This window comes from Schistocerca nitens, chromosome 3 (genome assembly GCF_023898315.1).
Source record: "Schistocerca nitens isolate TAMUIC-IGC-003100 chromosome 3, iqSchNite1.1, whole genome shotgun sequence".
Taxonomy (NCBI): Eukaryota; Metazoa; Arthropoda; class Insecta; order Orthoptera; family Acrididae; genus Schistocerca; species Schistocerca nitens.
In genome coordinates, this window is record NC_064616.1 from 287,661,902 (window position 1) to 287,679,187 (window position 17,286).

Here is a 17,286-nt window from a genome sequence, read left to right on the forward strand (position 1 = left end):
AACGTGCACCGAGAACATCTTTCCCTCCCATGATAGACTGTCAGTCATTTTTTGTTTTGATCGAGGTTCTTGTACGACCGCTGAGTGCTCTCCAATTCAGTTAGCTAGTTAGTTACATGTTACATACACCAATTGAACGATAATGTGGAACTAGTCAGTTTGCAGGCTATGTACACGTGATTAGAATTAACATTAACAGACACCTTATCATTTTGTTCCTACTCATGCAACTACACTTACAAACTAGATTTTTTTTTTAAATTGGCTACCAGTTTTTGAGTAGAAATTCGTCAGTAGAATAGAAGTTGTCCAAGAGAGATGATTTTAAATTAGATTTGAAACTTGCTTCGCTACCTGTCAGACATTTTATGTTATTGGCCAAATGATCAAACATTTTTATTGTCGCATACTGAACTCCTCTCTGAACCGCTGACAAAACTGGTTCAAATGGCTCTGAGTACTATGGGACTTAACTTCTGAGGTCATCAGTCCCCTAGAACTTTGAACTACTTAAAACTAACTAACCTAAGGACATCACACACATCCATGCCCGAGGCAGGATTCGAACCGGCGACCGTAGCGGTCGCGCGGTTCCAGACTGTAGCGCCTAGAACCGCTCGGCCACTCCGGCCGGCTGAACGGCTGACAGCTTTAACAACGTGTAGTGAAGGTCATTTTCCCTGTAGTGCTGCAGGTATGTGCATCAATATTCTTCTCAAATTGTGATTCATTATTTATGACGAGTTTTATCAGCGAAAGTGTGTACAGTTAAAATGTTTAGCTCCTTGAAGAGGTACTTACGTACACAATGTCCGTGGATGAACACTAAATATTATTCTTACTGCTCGCTTCTGTGCAATCAAGTTATTCCGTACTACAGAAAATTATTCCGTTCGAAATCGTCAGATAAAAAAGGTTTATGACGTTCTTTTCCACTCATCTACGCAATGAGGTTGGTGGAACACGTAGCACAGTATACATATGCTGCCCATTTTGTATCCTGACCCCCCATATCATAGCCAAAGTACAACAAGTTTGCCTTTAAAACATGGTAGTTGGCGTCTTTCGATAGCATGAGCACTTCACATGTTATGTACGAGTACAACTTCGTTCCCCACGATAGACACCCGTCAGCTACAAAGTTATTTCGACCGAAGTATAAATATCTCCCCAGCCGCATGTGCCTCTCCTGTAAAGAAAGGCAATCAGTACTGCCTCTTAACGAGTCACAGATATCGCTAGGACACATGGTACATGCTGTAAGGAACCAGGTTCAGTAAGTGAGACAAAAGTAAATAAATGAATAGTCAACACTGACTGCACTTGACTTGGAAAGCGGCAACATTATGTTGTTGACACCATATACGCTCGCTTTAACAAGGGAAACTCCACATCGCACCCCCCTTCAGATTTAGTGGTAAGAGGGCCCAGTGGACAGCCATCAAAAATTGAACAGAGATCAAGCTTGAAAACAGGAAGAACGCATACTTAACTGTGAAAAAAAAAAAGAAAAATAGGAACAGTTCACGGTCCAAGGACAGGAAGTGCAAGGAGCCTAAGAGAGCAATAGCGTCCTGGTTAGGCGGTGACGGTGTTGGACTCTCAAGTGGGCGAGCCGTGTTCAGACCTCCCTCGTGTCGAAAACATTTTTTTTTTTTCGCTGTTCGCTATATTCAAATTTGTGTCTTTGTCGTGGTGTAAAGTCCATTTGCAGCATCGAGGTGTAAGGAAGGGATCTAAAATGACAGTTTATTCTGCACAACTGCGGCCGAAATGAAGTGGCTTTCGAATGGGAACCGCAAACGTTTGATGACAAAGCGACAAGCCAATCGAATCCTTCACCGGAAAACACGTTTGGTGTATCATACACGGCTTTAGTGACAGTACGTGTATCATTTGACAGGAATCTCTTACGAACTCACCTAATTTGTACGCCTGGTAAGTATGTGAGATATGCCTCCTGACCTGATTTAGGTTTTCGTATGAATGTGATCACTCCCAAGGGAATGATGAAAACATAATAGTTTGTCACATAAGCTGCAACAAATGAAAGCAACAGTTTCATAATCGCACAGTTTCTCTGTGCTCTGTCAAAACATATGATTTTAACGGTTTTGAAGTTGCGTTCCGTTTTGGACGTCTTGACTCTTGAATTCCTTTGTTGTAACATAGTTCACATCCGTTTACGTGTTGTTTTCATTTATGTGAGACACCTATGTGGTTTCGCGCCTGCTCTCACTATTCATGACAATTACTTGTGACGGTAACGTAATCTTACCACATCACTCATATTATATAACCAATGTGTAGTATAAAAACTGCTAAGACAACAGAAAGCGAACAAACATTTCAATAACCGAACGGACAGTTAATAATATAGTGAAAAAATAAAAATAAATGACACGAGGGAGTTCAAACCCGGCTCGTCCGCTTTTTAGTCCAACAACGTGACCATTTAAGCACGACGCCACGACTGTTCAAATACACTTATTAACCTTGGACCGTTCACTTTTTATTTTGCTTTGTTTTCACAGTTCAGTACACCTTCTTCCTGTTTACCAGTTTGATCTGTGTTCAGTTTTTGACAGGCAATCCACAAGATAATCTCACCACTAAATCTGAGGGGGTGTGATGGGGAGTATCCCTTACAAGATACAACGAAGGATGCCATATTAAGGTTTCTCGTTGCCTGTTTAGTGTTTTGGGCGAATCTCACTAATGCCAAGTAGCGGCTTGCAATTTAATCAGCAGTTTCAGGAGCTCATCTTTCCCATTAAACGATGGCCTCCACCCCTAATTTTGTTCCGCATTTTTCCCTGTACACCAAATTTCTCCTCTGCAGCATCGTCTGGAAAGAGGATATCCATCATTAATTAGTATACAACGTAATTGACCTCGTTCTCGAAGCAACTTCGCTTCTTTTTAATGCAATAATGTAATTTCTTAAGAGTCATTCTTAACTGATGACATGGGATTAGGTGTGGGTTAGCAACACGTTTATTTTCATAACGAGAATGAACTACACTGCTGGCCACCGTAAATGCAACACCAAGAAAGACAAGAGGTAGCACAACAAGATTTATTTTGTAGATAACATGTTGACCAAGTATCAAATGATTACGTTTACAGACGTCTGTGACATGTGGTTCCTGCCAGAATCAGTAGCCAGAGTAGCCGCCATTCTTGGAGATCACCGCTGACACACGTCTCGGCATTGAGTCAAAGAGACGTTGGATGTTTTCCTGGGGTACAGCAGCCCAAGCAGCTTCCACACGTTGCCAAAGATCATCTGGTGTGGCAGCTGGGGATGTAGTCTGGGTTACTCGTTGAGCAACCATGGACCACATGTTTCCTATCGGCGAAAGATCGGAGAGCGAGCCGGCCAGGGAAGCAATTCAATCTGGTTATTGACGAAGAACCTTTGGACAATGCGTGCCACGTGTGGTCGCGCATTATCCTGTTAAAATATGGCTGTGGCTGAGCCCTGAAGGTAAGGAAGGACAACTGGCTCCAGCACCTCGGATATGTAGCGCCGGCTATTTAAAGTACCGGCAATGCGTACTAGAGGCGTGCGAGAGTAATATCCAATACCGCCCCATACCATAATACCCGGTGCAAGACCAGTGTGGCGGTGCATAATGCAGCTGTCCAGCATCCTCTCTCCACGGTGTCTCCACACTCGAATCCGACCATCGTGGTGCTGCAGACAGAAGCGTGCCTCGTCAGTAAAGACAACGTCATTCCATTCTGCCGTCCACATCCGTCTGTCATCACACCATTGGCGACGGAGACGTCTGTGGTTCTGCGTCAATGGTAGACGAAGCGATGGACGTCTTGCGGACAGACCACTCTGCTCTAAACGGCGTCGAATGGTACGCGCAGACACTGGATGATGCGTTACAGACGCAATATGCTGTGCTATGGTTCGGGATGTCACTGAGCGATCCGTCACTGCCATGCGCACAATTTGCCTATCAGCACGTGCAGTGGTGCACCGAGGTGAATACGATCGACCACGTCGGTCCGTCGTACCCTCCTGCATCCAACGGTCACATATCCGCATTACAGTTGTTTGGTTTCGTCCAACACGACTAGCGATTTCTCTGCATGATAATCCACAATCTCGGTAAGCCACTATCCTTCCTCTGTCGAACTCGGATACTTGATCAAAAGATGTTCGCTGTTGTCTACGAGGCATAACTGATCGTCTTGTGAAACAACCACAAGGTAAACACACGTGCCGAACGTACACTCGTCGAAATCGCCAAGCCTTAAATGGCACTATGAGGTGGCGCCACAGGCGCGCGTGATGTGCGTCTGCGCTGAAATTCTAATCAGTTGCATATCTCATCGCTGCAAACCCATGGTGTAAATTTCACTTGATTCGGATGCTTCCTTCAGGGTGTTGCATTTACGGTGGCCAGCAGTGTACTTATCTGTCTTGTCCTAAGCTGCTTGTTTAATTATCCCCCGTTTCAGCATTTCATCGTAGCTGCAAATGCCTTAGCATGTTAATGAATTACCGCTACGTTTTGGCTGAAAATGAAAAAATTGAACACAGCACCAGAATAAACGTAGGCGTTACTCTGAACTCTCCGCCCACGCCACTTTGTTTTCACAGTTCAGTACACCACCTTCCTGTTTTCAAGTTTGATCTGTGTTCAGTTTTTGACGGGCTATCTACTACGCCATCTTACCACTGATCTGCCCCCGCCAGGCAATGTTGCCGTATTACTTACCAGTCAGTCAGTTGTCGCAATTCGCTACTTTCGTGTGGTTGGTTTCATTTCTTTCCGTGAACTTGCTCTGCTTTAGGTATAGTTATGAGTGATACTGTATAGCAACGTTCCATGCATAGCATAGTTGCTCGCCCACTTCTCTTTCTATGCCGAAATCGACTGGACATTAGAAAACAAACTAAACATGTAGTATCTACTGTCTTAAAGTTTTTCAAAAAGTTTCTCATGACGAAGAAGCTAGACGGAACAGTTACTTTTCCCAAGCACAAAAATTGATGGCAGAAGCATGTGGAGTCTCAGAACAAACGGAGCAACGTGTTGTGGACATAGTGGGATTTATTCAAACGGACGATTTTAATAAAGAAGGGGTCCGCTGGGCGGTGTTTGAACAGTAAAATAGAGGATAGTATTCTACGGCCAGGAAAGTCCGTGCCCAACAACAACAACACAAAACTGAGTACGAGGGCTCAGAAAACGTCCGTTCTTTACCTTCTAAAAACATTGGTTGTAAATTCAGAAAATGCAAAGATGGGTGCAAATTTTTTATGGGCTGAAGGGATATTACCCCCTCGATAGCTACATTTTTGAGGACTACTTATTTATTGAATCTGGACGAAACTTTGGATTCCCAAACAAATACCAATAATATGAAGAGGGCATCTGTTCTTTCGGACATGTCCGAACAGATACCATCTTCATATAGTTAAGGCTAACCGACTTTCTTCTTCTGTGCTGGATGCACACGACTTGCCCGAACCCTTACGGGACTCAGTAAGATTGTTTGCCGCGAGTAATGAGTGTATAATGGGCAGGGGCACTACGAATGTAGTGTGTGGACATTAAGTTGGGAATGTGGGTCTCACGGGGAGCGTGCAAAGGATAAATCCCTGCAGTCGCACTATCCTCTGTGCCCTCGGTGGCTCAGATGGATAGAGCATCTGCCATGTAAGCAGGAGATCCCGGGTTCGAGTCCCGGTCGGGGCACACATTTTCATCTGTCCCCGTTGATATATATCAACATCTGTCGACACCTTAGGGTCTTGATTTAATTACCATTACATAAAAATAAATTCAATGCGTGACAAAAAATTGAAGCGATGTCAGTTTAAATTCGTACACGAACACAGCATCAGTGGGTACGCAGTTGCAATTTTCTGCGACACGTAGGACGGCTACCGGAGTGCTTCAGTGTTGTTTGTGTTTACTCATGTTACCAGGCCTGGTAGAATATATAAGGGGTAGGAACAACGTCAGATGTTGAGTAATCGCTGCGAAGTACACGGAGATACCGCCCACTCCTGTGAGACAGAGTTATAAGAACCTGACAGAGTTCGAAAGTGAGCTTATTCTGGATCTCCATTTGGCTGTCTGGTGGAATCGTGGAATATCTAGATTTGTGGGACATTCAGAAGTGACGGTGGCCCGATGTAGGACTGCATGGGTACATGAGAGCAGGCATACTCGCCGTCAAGGTTCCAATCGATCACATGTGACCACAAGTGAGGATCGCCGTATTGTGCACTAAGCTCAGCGTAGCCCCTTCACATCAGTGCCTGCCCTCTGAGAACAAGTAATGGACTCCATACAACGTTCTGTGTTATCCGCTACCATTAGTCAGAGACTAGCAGCAGCCTTACTAAGGAATAACCGTCGATGCGTTGGCTGCCGTTAATTCCACGAAACAAACGGCTGCGTCTGGAGTGGTGCCGTGACAGGGAAGCTTGGACTGTTGGTTAATGGCGTCGCATTGTATTCATCGATGAATCTTGGTTCTGCACTATCCAGGGCGACCATTGTCGGCGAGTATGGCGGTGACCTGGGGAAATGGTGTGGGACTTGGTCACGACTGATAGCGACTGAGGGAACTCTTGACGGCAATAGGAGTAACCCATTGAATTACAGGCCCATATCACTGACCTCAATTTGCAGCAGGATTTTGGAGCATATACTTTACTCGAGCATTATGAACCACCTTGAAGAAAATGACTCACGATACATAACGAACACGGATTCAGAAAATATCGTTCTTGTGCAACACAGCTAGCTCTTTATTCCCATGAAGTAATGAGTGCTGTCGACATGGGATCTCAGATCGATTCCATATTCCTAGATTTCCAAAAGGCTTTTGATACCGTTCCTCACAAGCGACTATTAATGAAATTGCGTGCATATGGAGTATCGTCTCAGTTGTGTGACTGGATTCGTGATTTCCTCTCAGAGATGTCACAGTTCGTAGTGATAGACGGTAAATTATCGAGTAGAACAGAAGTGATATCTGGCGTTCCGCAAGGTAGTGTCATAGGTTCTATGCTGTTCCTGATTTATATAAATGATCTAAGTGATAATCTGAGCAGCCCCCTTAGATTGTTTGCAGATGACGCTGTAATTTACCGTCTAGTAAAATCATCAGACAGTCAATTCCAATTACAAAACGATCTAGAGAGAATTTCTGTATAGTGCGAAAAGTGGCAGTTAACACTAAAAAAGGAAAGTGCGAGGTCATCCACATGGGTTCTAAAAGAAATCCGATAAATTTAGGGTATACGATAAATCGTACAAATCTAAGGGCTGTCAATTCGACTAAATACCTAGGAATTACAATTACGAGCAACTTAAATTGGAAAGACCGCAAACATAATATTGTGGGGAAGGCGAAACAAAGACTGCGCTTTGTTGGCAGAACATTTAGAAGATGCAACAAACCCGCAAAAAATACAGCCTACATTACACTTGTCCGTTCTCCGCTGGAATATAGCTGCGCGGTATGGGATTCTTACCAGGCAGGATTGACGGAGGACATCGAAAAAGTGCAAAGAAGGGCAGCTCGTTTCGTGTCATCGCGCAATAGGGGTGAGAGTGTCACTGATATACGCGAGTTGGGGTGGCAGTCACTGAAACAGAGGCGGTTTTCTTTGCAGCGAGATCTATTTACGAAATTTCGATCACCAACTTTCTCTTCCGAATGCGTAAATATTTTGTTGACACCCACCTACGTAGGGAGAAATGATCAACATAATAAAATAAGAGAAATCAGAGCTCCAAGGGAAAGATTTAGGTGTGTCTTTTTCCCACGCGCCATTCGAGAGTGGTATGGTAGAGAAGTAGTATGAACATGGTTCGATGAACCTTCTGCCAGGCACTTAAGTGTGAATTTCAGAGTAACTATATAGATGCAGATGTAGACGGCACAGTGATACGTCACAGACATCCTGCGTCCTCATGTGTTACCTCTAGTGCGACAGTATCGTGGTGCTAGGTTTCAACAGTACAGTGTTCGTCCACACACGGCAAGAGTGGCTCTATGAATTGTCGTAGTGACGTTGAGGCACTCCTGGGACCAGCACAAAGCCTAGCTCTGTCCCCGATAGAACATGTGTGGGATCAGCTGGGATATCAGCTCCATCCCAGTACCAGCATCTAGGATATCAAGGACCAGTTACAACACGTGCTGGCCAGTTTGCTTCAGGAGAGGATACAGGGCTTTATGACACTCTTCGGAACCGAATCAATGACTGCGTCCAGGGAAGAGAGGGTACAACGTCATAATGATAAGTGAACTCGTACTGCCAAGTTCTTCGTAAATTTATTAGATTTTATAATTACTGCAATAGCATCACATACCCTCTCAAAAAGAAAAATTCGGAGTAGGTATTAAAATTCATGGAGAAGAAGTAAAAACTTTGAGGTTCGCCGATGACATTGTAATTCTGTCAGAGACAGCAAAGGACTTGGAAGAGCAGTTGAATGGAATGGACAGTGTCTTGAAAGGAGGATATAAGATGAACATCAACAAAAGCAAAACGAGGATAATGGAATGTAGTCAAATTAAATCGGGTGATGCTGAGGGAATTAGATTAGGAAATGAGACACAAAGTAGTAAAGGAGTTTTGCTATTTAGGGAGTAAAATAACTGACGATGGTCGAAGTAGAGAGGATATAAAATGTAGACTGGCAATGGCAAGGAAATCGTTTCTGAAGAAGAGAAATTTGTTAACATCGAGTATAGATTTAAGTGTCAGGAAGTCGTTTCTGAAAGTATTTGTATGGAGTGTAGCCATGTATGGAAGTGAAACATGGACGATAACTAGTTTGGACAAGAAGAGAATAGAAGCTTTCGAAATGTGGTGCTACAGAAGAATGCTGAACATAAGGTTGGTAGATCACGTAACTAATGAGGAGGTATTGAATAGGATTGGGGAGAAGAGAAGTTTGTGGGACAACTTGACTAGAAGAAGGGATCGGTTGGTAGGACATGTCTTGAGGCATCAAGGGATCACAAATTTAGCATTGGAGGGCAGCGTGTAGGGTAAAAATCGTAGAGGGAGACCAAGAGATGAATACACTAAGCAGATTCAGAAGGATGTAGGCTGCAGTAGGTACTGGGAGATGAAGAAGCTTGCACAGGATAGAGCAGCATGGAGAGCTGCATCAAACCAGTCTCAGGACTGAAGACCACAACAACAACAAACCTCTCAACTCATGAAGTTTCATTATTCGGTTCCTCCTCGCCTTGTCGGTGCTTCTATTTTTTGTCAGGAACTGTAGTAGGAGTACCTGGACTGGTGGAGAGGAAATAAAAGAGAAGACACCTGATATAATTTCGCCCAGGACATTTAGGTACTTGGTTTCAGAATTATGACAGAGTTTTATATATGTTCAAGACATCGGGATGTTATTAGATAGATTATGTAACGGTAAGACAGAGATTTCGGAATCGGATTCGTAATTGCAAAATATTTCCAGACGTGTATGTGGATTCTCATCATAATTTATTTGTTATTAATTGTAAACGGAAACTAAGAGAACTGCACAACGGTTTCGAACTTAGGAAACAGCATCTAGAAAAATTAAAATAACTAACTGGTTATGGAGAGTTACGAAGAGAACTTTACGCAAGGATTGATTGAAACAGGGGAAAGGAACACATAAGAAGACCAAAGGGTAGCTTTGCGAGACGAAATACTGAAGACAGCAAAGGACCAAATAGTCAAAAAGAGAAGACCCAGTAAAATCCTTGGAAAAAAAAAAGAAATGAAATGATCGTATGGCGTTGTTGGCCGGGAGACCCCATGCGGGGAAGTTCGGCCACGGTATTGGAAGTTCTTTTCAGTTGACGCCACTTCGGCGACTTGGGTGCGTCAATGATGACGAAGAACACACAACACCCATTCATCACTAGGCAGAGAAACTTCCTGACATCGCCGGGAATCGAACGCGGGACCCTGGGCGCGGGAAGCGAGAAAAAAATCTACAGCACATAAAGCAGGAAAAATTAAATGCAGACGTAAAAAAAAAAGATTGACCAGGAGAGGAAAATTCTAACGCAAGAATGGCAGAATATGAAATGAAAGGCTGTAGAAGTATGCTGGAGTAGCATAGACGCCGCCTGTAGGAGATTTAAAGAAAGATTTAGGGGAAAAAGAAGTACCTTATGAATATTACACTGAAGCGCCAATGAAACTGGTATAGCCATGAGTATTCAAATACAGAAATATGTAAACAGGCAGGATACGGTGCAGCGGTCGGCAACGCCCACCTACGAAAAAAACGTGTCTGGCGCAGTTGTCAGATCAGTTACGGCTGCTACAATGGCAGGTTATCAAGATTTAAAAGAGTTTGAACATGGCGTTGTAGTCGGAGCACGAGCGACGGGACACAGCATCTCCGAGGTAACGATGAAGTGGGGATTTTTCCGTAAGACCATTTCACGAGTGTGCAATTAATATCAGGAATCCGGCAAAACAATAAATCTCCGACATAGCTGTGACCAGAAAAATATCCTGCAAGAACGAGACCAATGAAGACTGAAGACAATTGTTCAACGTGACAGAAGTGCAACCCTTCCGCAAATTGCTGCAGATTCAGTGCTGGGCCATTAACAAGCGTCAGCGTACGAACCCTTCAACGAAACATAATCGATATGGGTTTTCGGAGACGAAGGCCCACTCGTGTACCCTTGATGACTGCACGACGCAAAGCTTTACGCCCCGTCTAGGCCCCTCAACACCGACATTGGACTGTTGATTGCAAAACGTTGCCTGGTCGGACGAGTCTAGTTTGAAATTGTGCCGAGCGGATGGACGTGTACGGGTATGGAGACAACCTCATGAATCCATGGAGCCTGAATGTCAGCAGGGGACTGTTCAAGCGGGTGGAGGATCTGTAATGGTGTGATGCGTGTGCATCTGGAGTGATATGAGGCCCCTTATACGTATAGATGCGACTCTGACAGGTGATACGTACGTAAGCATCCTGTCTGATCACCTGCATCCATTCATGTCCATTTTGCATTCCGACGTGCTTGGGCAATTCCAGCAGGACAATGTGACACCTCACACATCCAGAATTGCTACAGAGTAGCTCCAGGAACACTCTTCTGAGTTTAAACACTTCCACAGACATGAGCATTATTGATCATATCTGGGATGCCTTGCAACGTGCTGTTCAGAAGAGATCTCCATCCGCTCGTACTCTTAGGGATTTATGGACAGATATGGGAGGATTCATTGTGTCAGATCCCTCCAACACTACTTCGAATATTAGCAGAGTCCATGCCACGTCGTGCTGCGGCACTTCTGCGTGCTCTCGGGGGCCCAACACTATATTATGCAGGTGTACCAGTTTCTTTGGCTCTTCAGTGTAAATCCTTACTAAAAAAAAAAAAAAAAAAGAAGAGAAGTCTAAGAGGTGGAAGAGAGATACGCTATCTGATAAAAAGTTTAGGGACACCTATTAGTGGACATTAATATGGGGTCTGTCCACACCGACTTCATGACGACTTGAAGATTGCTGAGGTGTTCGAATGTCTGTACAGGAATGACAGCCCAATCTTCCTCAAGAGCAAACCGGAGAACGTAGTGATGTTGAACGCTGGGTCTGGATCGAAGCCGACGTTTTGATTATTCCCAAAGGTGTTCCGATGGCTTTAGGTCCGATCTATAGGTAGACCAGTCCATTTGAGGAACGTTATTGCCCACAAACCAATGGCTCACAGCTGCTGTTTTATGACCGGGTGTATTGTCATGCTGATGGAAACAATAATCATCTCTCGAATTGCTCCTGTACTGTACGCAGTACATAATGCTGTAAAATGTGTTACATTCCTTCCGCATTTAGCGTTTTGTTAATTGGAACGTAGCATAATCACAAAAAACACCCCTGTAACACAATACCACATTCTCCATAACTCACTTTGGCAATACGCGCGATGTGAGATAACGTTTTCCAGACATTCGCAAACCTTAAAACCTTCCATGGGTGGCCACAGTGCAGTGATACATCACTCCAAATCACCCGTTTTCGGTCATACGCTGTCCAGTAACGTCGCGCTTTACTCCACCTCATGCGTCTCTTAGCATTTGCCACAGAAATGTGTGCCTTATAAGAAGCTGCTCTACCACTGCACCTATTTTTCTTTTCTACTTCCTACGCGCAGTCATTGTGCTACCTGAACTACTATGTAACACACGAGTGATTCCTTCCGCTTAAATGATGCAATTTTTTACAACCGTCTGCCCCAATGTTCGACGGTCCCCGTACGTCAGGACATGAGGTGTGCCTAAATTTAGAATTACGTATAGAGTACATCTCCGAAAGAACAGACACCATATCCATATAAGTATATGAGGTATGCCTGGTCTTAACATAAATCTTGTTGTTACTTTGCGTTTACACTTGACACATCACGAACAGTCGACTTGGGCAGCTTTGTAAGGGTTGACATGTCACTGACGGATTTTTTACTCGGGTGACATCCAATGACTAGTCCACGTTCGAAGTCACTAAGCTCTCCTGACCGAGCCTTTCTACTAACAACACTATGCTCCCAGCCTCTTTTTATACGGGCGTGTCCGCCTCCGGTGACATCTAATGGTCGATCGCGCATTACATAGCGGTGGCCGGATGCTTTTGATCGGATAGTTCATAGGGGGTCTCTGTGACAGAAACAAACTAAAAGACAAAATTATAGGAAGGGAAGGGGAAATAGATAAAGATGAGATGGGCGATATGAGTCGGCACTGATAGAGCACAGAAAAACCAATGTCGAGAAACGCCTTTGGAGTAGACGACATTCCTTTGGAATTATTGAAAACGTTGGGAGAGCCAGCCATGACACAATTGTTCCATCTGATATAGAATATATAAGAGAAAGGCGAAATACCCACAGAGTTCGAAAAGACTCTAATAATTCCACTTTCAAAGAAGTCAGGTGTCGGCAGGTGTCAATATTACCGAACTATGTTTTGACAAGTTACACTTGCAAAATACTGACACGAATTATTTACGGAAGAATGGAAAAACTCGCAGACGTCGACCTCAGGAAAGATCAGTGTGGGCTTCGGAGAAATGTAGGAATATCCGCGGCTATACTGATCCTGTGACTCACGCTGGAAGACAGGTTAAAGAAAGGCAAAGTTAAATTTAAAGCACTTGTAAATTTACAAAAAACGTTTTACAATTTAGACTGTCATACACTGTTTTAAAATCTGAAAGTAGTAAGGATAAAATAGAGAGAGCGAAATGTTATCTGCAAGTTGTGTAGAAACCAGACTGCAGTTATCGAAGTCGAAGGACACGACAGGGAAGCAGTATTTGAGATGTGAGTGAGAAAGGATTGTAGCCTAACCACAAAGAATGCTGTTGGAAGAACATCCGCAGCCGAGCATTTTAGCAGAGGTTGAAAATACCGCTTCAGTTGTAAATATATTTACTTTCACACGACCGGTTTCGGACTGTTATAAGCCCATCTTCAGGTGTCGTAGCTGTGCTGTGGTCCCCGAGCGCCGCGTGTACCAGGGAGTCCATGTTCTGCGCTCATAGGCAGCAAATTCTGAATTTCTACTTCTACTACTTCGTTTACTTACACCGAAATCTCAACATGTCAGTGGTTCAGTTCGGTACCGAACGTTGTACATCGACAGAGTATCAACCAAAACCCCGATATGGTTTGTGCTATGTGATGTCGTCTCGCAGAACGTGTATAAACTGTAAGTAAGAACACCTGACCTATGGACCACGGGAAGATCATAACTGTGAAAGTCTGTCGTGTAGAGCTCCCGTGGGGAAGTCGGTAGAGAGTTAGTTTGTCGTAACTGGGTCCCAGGTTCGAACCCTGGTCGTGCCAGGTTTTGTACTGTAGTATGTGTGAAACTGTTATTTGGGACAACACGATTCTTATTTGTAAAATGACTGTTCAGAGTTCACAGCAACGTTCTATTGGCAGTCCTCTTCCGCCTCGTTTATCTGAAAGTATCAAACCTGTATAGTACATTTGAGGTTGCACAGAATAAACGTAAACAATCCGAACAGAAGAATAGACAGACAACTGCAACACATGTGCGTAAATAATACTAGTAATAATTATAATTATGCTTATTGTTATTATTATAATTGTAATTATAATAATAATAATTACTATTATTATTATGAAACGACGTTACAATATCGTGCAGGAAGAATTTAAGGATTTAGCTGACAATAAAAGAGCATATAATTACAGCAATAGAAAGATGGGGTTCACTGTTCTGTACATCTAGACGCACTTTGCGCTAAATTTGCAGGCATGGAGAACTAGGAGAAACTGGTGGTACCAAAAGTTAAATTTCTGAAATTTTACACATTGTTCCACTCTTAGTTGCAACGGTTTCATCTACATGACTACTCTGCAATTCACATTTAAGTGCTTGGCAGAGGGTTCGTCGAACCACAATCATACTATCTCTCTACCATTCCACTCCCGAACAGCGCGCGGGAAAAACGAACACCTAAACCTTTCTGTTCGAGCTCTGATTTCTCTTATTTTATTTTGAAGATCATTCCTATCTATGTAGGTTGGGTTTAACAAAATATTTTCGCATTCGGAAGAGAAAGGTCGTGACTGAAATTTCGTAAATAGATCTCGCCGCGACGAAAAACGTCTTTGCTGTAATGACTTCCATCCCAATTCGCGTATCACATCTGCCACTTTCTCCCCCCTATTACGTCATAATACAAAACGAGCTGCCCTTTTTTGCCCTTTCGATGTACTCCGTCAATTCCACCTGGTAAGGATCCCACACCGCGCAGCAATATTCTGAGGACGAACGAGTGTAGTGTAAGCTGACTCTTTAGTGGACTTGTTGCATCTTCTAAGTGTCCTGCCAATGAAACGCAACCTTTGGCTCGCCTTCCCCGCAATATTATCTATGTGGTCTTTCCAACTGAAGTTGTTGGTAATTTTAACACCCAGGTACTTAGTTGAATTGACAGCCTTGAGAATTGTACTATTTATCGAGTAATCGAATTCCAACGGATTTCTTTTGGAACTCATGTGGATCACCTGACACTTTTCGTTATTTAGCGTCAACTGCCACCTGCCACACCATATAGCAATCTTTTCTAAATCGCTTTGCAACTGATACTGGTCTTCGGATGACCTTACTAGACGGTAAATTACAGCATCATCTGCGAACAACCTAAGAGATCTGCTCAGATTGTCACCCAGGTCATTTATATAGATCAGGAACAGCAGAGGTCCCAGGACGCTTCCCTGGGGAACACCTGATATCACTTCAGTTTTACTTGATGATTTGCCGTCTATTACTACGAACTGCGACCTTCCTGACAGGGAATCACGAATCCAGTCGCACAGCTGAGACGATATCCCATAGGCCCGCAGCTTGATTAGAAGTCGCTTGTGAGGAACGGTGTCAAAACGGAACTGGACGAAGAACAGGGAGACTTCATGTTTACTGCAAAATGTGTTAGTTAATGTTATGTAAATTGAAGGGAGACGGGGGAAGAAAGGAAATGGAAGTAACGAAAGATATCAGTTGCATTGGGACTTTGTGCAGAATCGGTGGCGACGAGTGAAAATTTGTGCCAGACAGGGACTCGAACGCAGTATCTCCTGCTTACTAGGCAGTTGTGTTAACTACTACACCGCCCGCACGCAGTGTTTATTACATGTGTGAAGACTACTTCTGCAGATCCACATTCCCACCTAGCGCCACCCAGCCACGGTCCACGTCCATGTTCTCTATGCTCGCCAATTTTAGATTCCCGCTGGATGTCGAAAGTAAATGTGCATCCGCATGCCCGAAAGAACAGACACTAAGCGCTCATATACTAAATTATATGTTGGTTAAGTCAAGGGGTATACCTGGAACGGTTTTTCAATTTAAAACTCGCTATTGTTGAAGTTATGAAGGAAATAGGAGCGCAGAAACGAACATTATAACATGCAGAATGGATAGCAGGTCTCGCGTTTTAAGTGGACTTGACTGTACACTGCCTACAGTTAAACCCCGCTATGTGAGAAACAACTTCTCTCCAATTTCATGAGGATGCATTTAAGAAGATACTCGCGTTGTAGAAGCGACATATTCTGACACACACAATGCAGTTCCCTGTGCTCACTGGTGTTAAAGAGAACGTGAGGCTTGAAGAATTCATGGCGGCCTTGAAAGAATTTCAAGGATAGTTTTCTAAACTTTTTGAGGACACTGCCAATATTACATCTGTTTTCTAGCCGTTTTCCAGACTGTTTGCCGTTTCAGTTGAAAGTGCTCCTGTTCATTTATAGATGATACTGACTGATCTACAGGGTAATTCCCGTTTTAGAGCACTCCAGAATTTCTACATTGCTTCCCTTAGGTAGAGGTTCCACATTTCCATAATAAGGTTACAAAAGTGCTACAACATTCCGACAAATGCGTGCGAGACGTTTTTTCGGTTATGAAACTAAATAAAAATGGTCAAATGGCTCTGAGCACTATGGGACTTAACATCTGAGGTCATCAGTCCCTTAGACTTAGAACTACTTAAACCTAACTAACCTAAGGACATCATACACATCCATGCCCGAGGCAGGATTCGAATCTGCGACCGTAGCAGTCGCGCGGTTCCAGACTGTAGCGCCTAGAACCGCTCGGCCACCTCGGCCGGCTAAAACCAAGTCGTACGCAGTGTATTCCATTGCCATTTAAATGCGACGCATTTGCAGTTCCCCCCTCCTTCCCCTCCATTCGCTCAGACAGTGTGGCGTGGGAGTGGGGGGAATTCTTGGCCACGTCCGCTCTATCGAATTCCCCACAGGAGCTCCACATGACAGACGCTCACAGTTATGCTTTTCTTGTGCTCGCTAGGTAAGGTGTTACTTATTATGTATCGTTTATGCACATGCCCTGGATGACAGCACATAGCACAAACTATCATTGATCTGTCCTTTTTTTCAACTGTCATGACATTTTATCTTTCATAGGCAATTTATAGGTTGCTACAGTCAATGTGTCACATGTATTAATTGTTGACCTTAAATTCACCATAAAAAGGATAGGTTCTATTCTATTCATATATTTCCTTTTAATAATTGTACACTCCTGGAAATTGAAATAAGAACACCGTGAATTCATTGTCCCAGGAAGGGGAAACTTTATTGACACATTCCTGGGGTCAGATACATCACATGATCACACTGACAGAACCACAGGCACATAGACACAGGCAACAGAGCATGCACAATGTCGCCACTAGTACAGTGTATATCCACCTTTCGCAGCAATGCAGG

General features: G+C 43.7%; 1 protein-coding gene and 1 non-coding gene across 2 annotated transcripts in view; one reads left to right on the top strand and one right to left on the bottom strand.

The window, feature by feature from the left end:
• The window catches only part of LOC126249183 (inactive phospholipase C-like protein 2), a 703,636-nt gene that overhangs the window by 349,306 nt on the left and 337,044 nt on the right, over window positions 1-17,286 (bottom strand). The window lies entirely within an intron of this gene.
• Window positions 5,649-5,723, top strand: Trnat-ugu (transfer RNA threonine (anticodon UGU)). Its single transcript has one exon. It is a non-coding gene; the product is annotated as a tRNA-Thr (tRNA).